This window comes from Odocoileus virginianus, chromosome 28, assembly GCF_023699985.2.
Source record: "Odocoileus virginianus isolate 20LAN1187 ecotype Illinois chromosome 28, Ovbor_1.2, whole genome shotgun sequence".
NCBI lineage: Eukaryota > Metazoa > Chordata > Mammalia > Artiodactyla > Cervidae > Odocoileus > Odocoileus virginianus.
This window is the reverse complement of record NC_069701.1, coordinates 41,874,767-41,883,473: the sequence shown is the minus strand read 5'-3', so window position 1 is coordinate 41,883,473 and position 8,707 is coordinate 41,874,767. Positions and strand designations below refer to the sequence as shown.

At 49.2% G+C, this 8,707-nt stretch overlaps 1 long non-coding RNA gene across 1 annotated transcript; it reads right to left on the bottom strand.

Annotated features, from left to right (window-relative positions):
- Window positions 1–2,631: 2,631 nt before the first annotated feature.
- On the bottom strand, window positions 2,632–7,594 carry LOC139031754 (uncharacterized). The gene is made up of 3 exons (XR_011484230.1): window positions 7,468–7,594; window positions 4,953–5,039; window positions 2,632–2,959 (listed from the first exon to the last, which is right to left on the bottom strand). It is a non-coding gene; the product is annotated as an uncharacterized lncRNA (long non-coding RNA).
- Window positions 7,595–8,707: the final 1,113 nt, after the last annotated feature.

Here is an 8,707-nt window from a genome sequence, read left to right as displayed (position 1 = left end):
AGGAGCCTGGTGGGCTCCCATCCACGGGGTTGCAAAGAGTGGGACACGGCTGAGCGACTAACACGTCTCTTTTTCGTATTCGTGTGTGTATAACTGAATCACTCTGCTGCGCGCCTGAAACGAATGCAACCTTCCGAAGCAACCATACTCCGCTAAAAGAAAGGGGGAGCGAGAGAAACAAAAAGAAGGAAAGAAGGCCAGTTTCATTCCACCCTCACTGAGCAGGTGTATTCAGCACCCAGCACTGGGACATCTCTGAGCCAGACAATAAAACACAGCACTGAGGCTTCAGAAGTGACTGAGACGCAGATACTCCCTCAGTCTAACGGGGAGACACCTCTGCCGGAGAAGGTGGAGGCATGGGGGGTGTGTGGTCCCCAGGGATGTCACCCAGCCTTGGAACATCAAGGCAGGCTGCCCAGAGGGACCCCTGTTCCAAGAGAGTCCTGAGTCCCCCATGGGGTTGGAATTGCCCAGGGTCAGCGGGAAGGGCATTTTTAGCAGAGGAAACACCATCAGCGAAGACGGGCTTGCCCAGGCTGTGTGTGGTTCTCCTGGAGCGCAGAGGGCAAGGCTGGAGGGCCGTGAGCCTCAGTGGGGCCCAGAGCTGGTGCCAGGCCACTGCCTGCCTCTGTTCCAGGGGGCCAGGATTCATCCTGCAGACAGCAGGGGCCTCACGGTAGCTCCGGGGCACGGTCAGGAGTGCGGGTTTCTCTCTTGACTCTAAAGGACCAGAAATGGGCTCCTTGTTCCCAGAGGACCACAGGTCTGTGGGAGGAGGGAATCCTGGAATTCCCCGGGGCCCACTGCCACCCTGGCTGCCTTCTTGAAGAGGCTCTCAGTTGCTGCTGCATCATGTAGGGAATGCTGACCTCGGGAGACGAGCAGCAGGTGCCTGGGGTTGAAGACACACAGCTCTCGGCACCCTCTGGGACAGAAGGGGGCCTGAAGGTGCCACGGATTGTCACAGCGCGGAAGGCGGCCCTACCCCCACCCCAGCACTGGATTCTGAAAGGCCCCGGGACGGTGTGGGGACAAAGGTGTGGTGTTTGGCTGTCCCGGCAGTCTCCTCCATCCTCCCCAGCGAACAAAGAGCTGATTGAACACCCCAGTTTCCTGCTTCCTAAGCCCTCTCCTATTTATCTTCCTCAAGGTGCAATTGAATCGAGGAAAGGGAGGGCCCAGCGGGGGTAAAGCTGTGATTACTGGGTCTAAACTATAGAAATATGCCCGGTGAGTAACCGTGAACTGGTCCCGCCAGGCGCAGAGCCCAGACTCCAGGGCAGCCCTCGAGAGGTGGACTCTGATCAGAACTTCAAGCTGCTTCAATTTTCTTGAGTGTTTTTGTGGCTGAAGCCCAGTGAACGATCATCTTTGCCAATGCGTAAATTAATCTCTCTCTGCCTTAAATCACATCAGAGTCATTATGTCCTGTTGGGAGTCAGACTGAAAGTCAGGCCTCAAGGTCATCTCAAGGTCCTCACTACATACAGATGAAGGGACAACCAGTCTCCATCTGGAGCTTCTCCTCTGCCCCCACGGTCCTGGGACCATCGCCTAAAGAGTCCTAGGTCATTTGTACTGGGTCTGCTGGTTTCTGTAAGACTGGAGTCCGGTGAAAATGTCTTTTCCATGGATGGTTTATCGAGTTCCTTCCCTGGTGACAGAAGTCAGCTCCCTATGCCTGAGACGTGGAGCAGTTCAGCCTCAGGGCCTTATTTCCTGCTAAACAAAGCTGGGAGATAAAGGTCATCACCCCCCCATTTTCAGAGCAGAAACAGGCACCGAGACGAAGTCAAGCGCCTAAGGGCACACAGCCAGCCAGCGGCTGGACTGGGCTTTCGTCACCTTCCATCCTTATTGATGAAGACCATGTGCAATAAACTGCCCAGCTTAATGTGCAACTTGGCGGGTTTTAACAGGTCTGCACACCGAGGTTTCAGCCTCGGCACGACTGGCATTTGGGACTGGGAAATTCTTTATTGTTGGGGGAGGAGGGTCTGTCCTACACGTTACAGGATGTTTAGCACTGTCCCTGGAGGCCTCTGTCTGCGAGACACCTGTCCCCAGGTGTGACAACAGAACCATCTCCAGACAGTGTCACACCATGGGCCACAGCGTGCCCACGTGAGGTCCACAAGTGTGCTGTGCACACCCGTGAAATCGGCACCGCATCCACAACTGTGCCCATGCCAGCGCCCCCCTAAATTTCCGTCCCCGCCTTGTGATCCCCTCTACCCAGGTAACCGCCACCCAGACAACTGCCTGTTACCTGCTGCTATAGATTTTTCCAGTATTTTCTAGACTTTTGTATAAACGGAATCAGACAGGATGGATTTTCTTCTTTTGATTCTGAGCTTCATTATTTTCAAACTGCCCATAGCTCACCCTTCTGTATTCCCGGGTTGTCTCCGAGGTGTGGAGATACCACGCTTGGCTTACCCATTCACCTGTTGGTGGATGTCTGGGGAGCTTCCAGCTTTTGGCTTTTACAAATTGAGCCGTGGTAAACATTTATGCACATGCCTTTGTGCAGACACGTGCCTTTGTTTCTCCTGAGAAAGTACCTCGGGTAGAGTGGCTGGGTCATACGGAGTGAATATGTTTATTTTCTGTTTTAAAATGCTATTTTGTTGTGGGTTTTTTGGGGGGGCGGTGCTGTGCCGGGTCTAACCTTTAGTGGTGACATGTGGGACTTAGTTCCCTGACCAGGGCTTGAACCTGGGAACCCTGCGTGGGCACGTGGAGTCTTGGCCACTGGACCACTAGGGACGTCCTCAGAGGGGGTGTGTTTAAAGTTTCAAGACGCTGTCATCCTGTTTCCAAGGTGGCCACAGCTCTGACTCCAGGTTCCTCACCTTCCATCTCTTTGCTCCTCACTTGTGAGTCTCCAGGAGAAAGCAGACCTGGTGGGTGGGATTCCTGGGCACCTGGAGACCCGCAGGGGATTATGGATCATCTAGAAAAATGCCAAGAAGAGGATACTGAAAAGCCTGTTGAAAAGCACCAAAGACATCCTCCACTGGATGGGCCAGTGCAGACCCCAACCAGGACCTGCCCCGAGCTGGACCCCACGCCTTACTCCACAGGTCTTACCTTCTACATCCTCGATGGAGAAATTGGCTTTCTGAGAGCCTGGGGCTCCCCCCAACCCCAAAACAGGCCATGTTCCTTGGGTAAATTAGCCAGTTTCAATGACTCGAAACTCTTTTCAAACCGGGAAATACGCTCCACTTAAAACACACACTCTTGTCATCATGGGAACCTACTTCTCGTTTGTCAGTTTCACACGACTGTTTCACATATTGATTGTGTCTGTTTCTATTTGACTTTTTCCCTTTGGTTGCTTCCAGGAGCAACATATTTGGATCACAGAGATGAAGACATAGTAAACTTCCAAAGAGCCTAATATGTCTAGTTACTTTTCTTTCCATTCACGTGGCATCATCTCTTAACTGCAAATTCCACTAAGCGGAAAAATTTTTAAGCCACACGGTAAGCCTGGAAGTGCTGGAGAACTGACCAGACCTTGTGAGATTTTTTCCTTTCTTTAAAATTCTTTACAAATGATTTCAAAATGGATCTAATGACACAATAGATAATCCTGCATTCTTGCATTAAATGAGATTTATTTTTTCAAAGATAAATATAAACCTTTCAGCCCAGTAAACAAATAAGAGTACAAAGGCTTTTCTTATTTCTAGAAATGTGGGGATTAACATTTGATCCTTAATTTTAATGAGAAACAGATTAGTTCTGTGTAGGACATTAAGGATTAGTCTTAGGTATAATATTATTTTAAACCATAAGTTCTTTCACTCAGAGATTCTGGTGAAACTTCAGCTCCTTGACTAGATGGTGAATCAGAGTCATTTGAAAAATATGGCTACTATGGAAAATTTCTAGAATGATGCCAAGAAATTATGATCTCTGATAAATGAGACTGGGGGTCAGACTAGGAGAAAAACTGATTTTTTTAATTGTATATCCCTTTCATAATGCTTGGAATATTTTTTTTTTACAATCTGTATAATAGATTTATAATTTAAAAATAATGCAGAACATGATTTTCACTATTAAGAGGCAAATATTGTTCATCTTTTAGAATTTATTTTTGCAAGTGACTTTTTATGCATTTAAGTATGTATACATGGATGTGAAGTTGTGAAAAAACATATAATAGCAAACATTTTCAGACACCATGTTTCAAGCTGCAGCGGATGGAAGATGTCTTTCTGTATTAGCAAATCTGTCTTGTTTAGCTCATCTGGACGGTCAGTCCGCGATCAAGACAGGGGCTCAAGATCTTCCCACAGCCTGAGTGTACCAGTCAGTTTTCCCCACAGTAACAAGCAGCCCTGAACTCTCCGTGGCTGACTGCCCCAAAGCGTGTGTTTCTTCTTCACTGGACATGGGGCGGGGCGGTGGCCTCCGCTCCTCCAGGCCTCCCAGCTGGGCTGGGCCCAGGCTGTGGGTCGGACGAGGCCCAGGTTAGCTCCCCGCCACGTGCCCCTCATTCTGGGACTGAGGCTGCGGGAGCAGCCTGTGTGGGGTCTGCTCTCCTGGTGGACACCAAGGAGGCGGCGGGCCGGCGGGCACCCAGGCTGCTCTTCCACCGTCAGCCCAACATGACGGGCCCCGTCACCCACTGGGCAAAGCAGGACAAGAGGGTGGGGGGGTGTGCTCCACCTGCAGAGGAAGGGCAGGGTGGGTGGGAGAAGACAGTAGCTGTTCCCGGAACAAAAGGGCAATCCAGCACACGTATGGAAAGAAAGGAAAGAGGAAGTTGGGGTTCAACTGGGTAACTGGGTAACTGTGATATTTTGTTGTTGGCACAACAGTTCTTTAAATCTTGGTCCATATTGGTTTTTGGGCTTGAAAGGTGAGCATGTTAGTGAGTAGAACATAATTTGTGTTAATAATACCATCATGGATAGCTAAGAATAACTCACCTTTTGAGCACTTGTTATGAGCATTTTACTTGAATTTATTCCAATTTTCATCCAACCAGATAAAATAATCATCATTATTATTCCCATCTGAAAGATAAGAAAACTGACGCTTAGAAGATTGATTTAGTTGTCCAAAGTCACATGACTGGTAGGTAACAAACACAGTTCTGTTTGGTTCCAAGATAAGCTCTTTGACGCTATAAATTCTGAGGCCACTGTTTTAGAAGTATGTGCATGCCTGTGAGTTTAATATTCTCTTTTGTTACCGATAGAGGAGGGGAGTATATTGCCTGCTCCCAGGGAGAGGAAATGACTCACATCAGAATAATCCATTGAGTGGTGGATGCCATGAATGAAGGCTCAGTCCCTAAGAAGCTTGTTCCTGCATTTCTGTATAAAACATGGACTCACCATAAGCATCTCTGAGGCTGGTCTATGCTGTTTCCTATTCTCCTCCCCTTCCTGAACACATCCCAGAGGACACTACATTTCCCAGCCCCCTTCAGGTTGGACACAGCCATGTGACCAACGTGCCTTAGTCAACAAGGAACAAGCATCAGCAGATGCACAGGCGGTTGAATGCTGGTGGGGGTTCTTTCCCTTTGTGGTAACAACCTACAGGCATGTGAAGGACAGCTTTTCTGGAAAGCCACCCAGACCCACGGTGGGGATGGAGAAGCAGACTGTGATTGTGTGACTCCAACTGGAGTTGGGGGACGTTTGTCATCACAGCGTAACTCAGCCTGCGCTGGCTGATAGAGCTCCTCCTGGCTGCCTCCAGCACCACACATCTCTTTTGAGGGCTTGATCTCCGACCAGGTCATTTAAAAGAAATATTTCTTCATCTATTATGTCAATAAAAAAAATACGAGCCTACTCTGCCATCTTCTTTCTCTCTGATCTAAAACCAGCTCCCCACTGGCAGCCCGTATCTGCCTGCACTGGTGCAGGATGGAGTCCCCATGGTCGGGAGCCCAGAGAGGGCCCCCACCCAGCACTGTCGTAACTGGACGGGGCGGACGGCTGCCCCTGAAGCCCGTCCGGCCCCGCAGGCAGGTCCCTCGGTGCAGCTAACAGGAATCAGGCTCCCATTTCCAGCCACGTCTTAGAATTGGGATAACTATGCCCCCATCTTTCAGGGACCACCGGACTGTCTGTCAGGCCTCAGCAACCCAATGAGCCCCCAGCTTTCCTCATGCAATAACCATCAGCACTTTTCCACAATGTGTTGGGCAGGCTCTTTCACAGCCATTTCAATAGTTATTAATCCCACGACCCAGGGAGACATGTTAAAAATAAAGCAACTAAGAGCTGAAATTAAATCTTTGGAAGCAAGTCAGGGTTCCACGTGGGACAGTATTTCAGCCCCATGTCGTGGCCGGTGGGTAGAACACAGCCTCTCCTTTGCTTTTGCACGACAGGACCCACCTCCCACCACGGAGACAGCATCCACCCTCCATCTTCACCTAAGGTTCGGCCTGGGGAGTCTTAAGCCAGACAAAAGCCAGCTCCATCTCGCTGCTTTAATTTTTTCCAACCGTGCCTTCCGCTTAATTTGCCATTTTTTCACAACACACGTGGCAACAAAAACTCGTCACCTTGCAAGCTCTCATTATGGAATCAAAAATAAAACTGAATGAAAGAATTCAGGTATGGAGTCTATATTCAGTGGTTGTGAAAAGCATCAATGGCAAATTCCACAATTAAATAAAAGCGAATGAAAGAATTCAGGTATGGAGTCTATATTCAGTGGTTGTGAAAAAGCATCAGTGGCAAGTTCCACATTTGCCTTTGCATCTTTTGTCCGTCTTCACTTAGGTTCAAAGCTCCTCTTTCCTTTGCGTCTCTTATGGCGGCAAAATACAGTCCTCTCCCGGCCTGTGATGCTCTTAATGTCAATTCTGCAGCTTTCACGCTAAAAGGCACTCAGGGAATCCATGGGAAGGAATCATTAAGTGGAAGACACTGGTTATAATTCTTTGTAATGTGCCTTCCGTAATTAAGTTATTACTGGACCAATTAACCTTAATGCCAGGGTTTATCACGTGAAAAGACTCGCTGAGGGAGCGCATTAATCATTCGTAATGAAGCGGGCTTGGGAGGACCTCTGGGTGGTCCAAGGGTCGAGCTGAAACCCCTGTTTGTTCTCGGAGGGTACTGCCCTCGGAGGGTTAGGAAGCCCATCTGCGTTCCTTGCTCACTCCTCCAGCCAACACGGGGAGGCCCCCTACAGAATCCACACTGGGCCCATTTCACTTCTACCAGACCCCGTGCAGCGGTCAGGAGGGCTCCCCCTGAGACAGTCCAATGCGTTCTGCAGGGGGACAGACCAGGCTCCAGAGGGATGTGCCCTGGGGGACCTCACACCTCCAAGAGGCACCAGGGAGACTGTCTTTAGTCCAGTGAACGGTGACATGAGCACTCTCCACCAGGACGGGCATAGTCAGGCACTGTCTTTCAGACAGAATCCAGGTTGAAATGGGCCTGTGTGAGGAGGGCAGCCAGCTACACTCACTGTGGATGAGAAGGAAGCTCCCGGCATCATCGTCCAGCAGCCATCGAGAAAGGTCATAGCTCACAGAACATCAGACCGTGGCTTCCCGGGGCTAGGAGAACAGAGGGAACGGCAGTCAGCATCCCGTGACAAACTGTGGGGGCAAAGAACATGAAAAAGAACATGTATGTGTACAACTGAATCACACTGCTGAACAACAGCAGTTAACGCAACATTGTCAATCAGCTATCGTTGTTGCTCAGCCACTGGGTGGGCAGACCCAGTTCTGCTTGGCAGAGACTTTGGCAAGAAGTGTAAGGGGAGATTCTACTACTGTTAAAAAAAGTCATTTACTTAAAACACTTTTTCTTTTATTTTTTGGAATTGAAAAAATTTCACTGACATATAGTTGGCTGCTAAAGCTGAAGCTCCAATCCTTTGGCCACCTGATGCTAAGACCTGACTCACTGGCAAAGACCCTGATGCTGGGAAAGACTGAAGGCAGGAGGAAGAAGGGGACGACAGAGGATGAGATGGTTGGATGGCACCACCGACTCAATGGACATGAGTTTGAGCAGGCTCTGGGAGACAGTGATGGACAGAGAAGCCTGGCGTGCTGCAGTCCATGGGGTTGCAGAGAGTCGGACACGACTGAGTGGCTGTATTGCTATACAATACGGCCTTGCTGCTTATCCACCCCGTATAAGGGAGTCTTTTGCATCTGCTAACCCCAACCTCCCACTCCTTCCCCTAATTTTAATTGAACATGTAATTTAAGCATCCATTCATTTTACTACTCTTAGCAAACCAAATCTGTGTTCTCAGAATTCTGAAACATGCTTCCAAATCAGTCCTCAGGGTCCCTGTATGTTCCTCCCCAGATTCTAGAGTTTGGATGTGGACTCTGAAGGCAATGCCACAGGGACTCTTGACCCGATGTCAAAGAAAGCTCTTTGTGTTGAACCCAAACTACAAGAGTGAAACAAAGCCTAATTCTACATCCACCAGACATCTCATCAGTGACTCGAGGGCGGCCCTAGCGCTTCCTTCCACTACTAGATCAAATATCTTTAATTCTCTCCAACGGTCTTCATGACGATATCAGCTAGCACTGAAAGAGCTCTGTCTTTGTGGCAGCCTCTGTCTTAGGCACCTCCTATGCACAATTTCATGCACCCTCGTAAAATGCAGTGAAATACACACTAATGCCTACTGTAGTTGACCCAAGGGCTTCGGGCTCAGCATGCATAAGTAAGCCCCC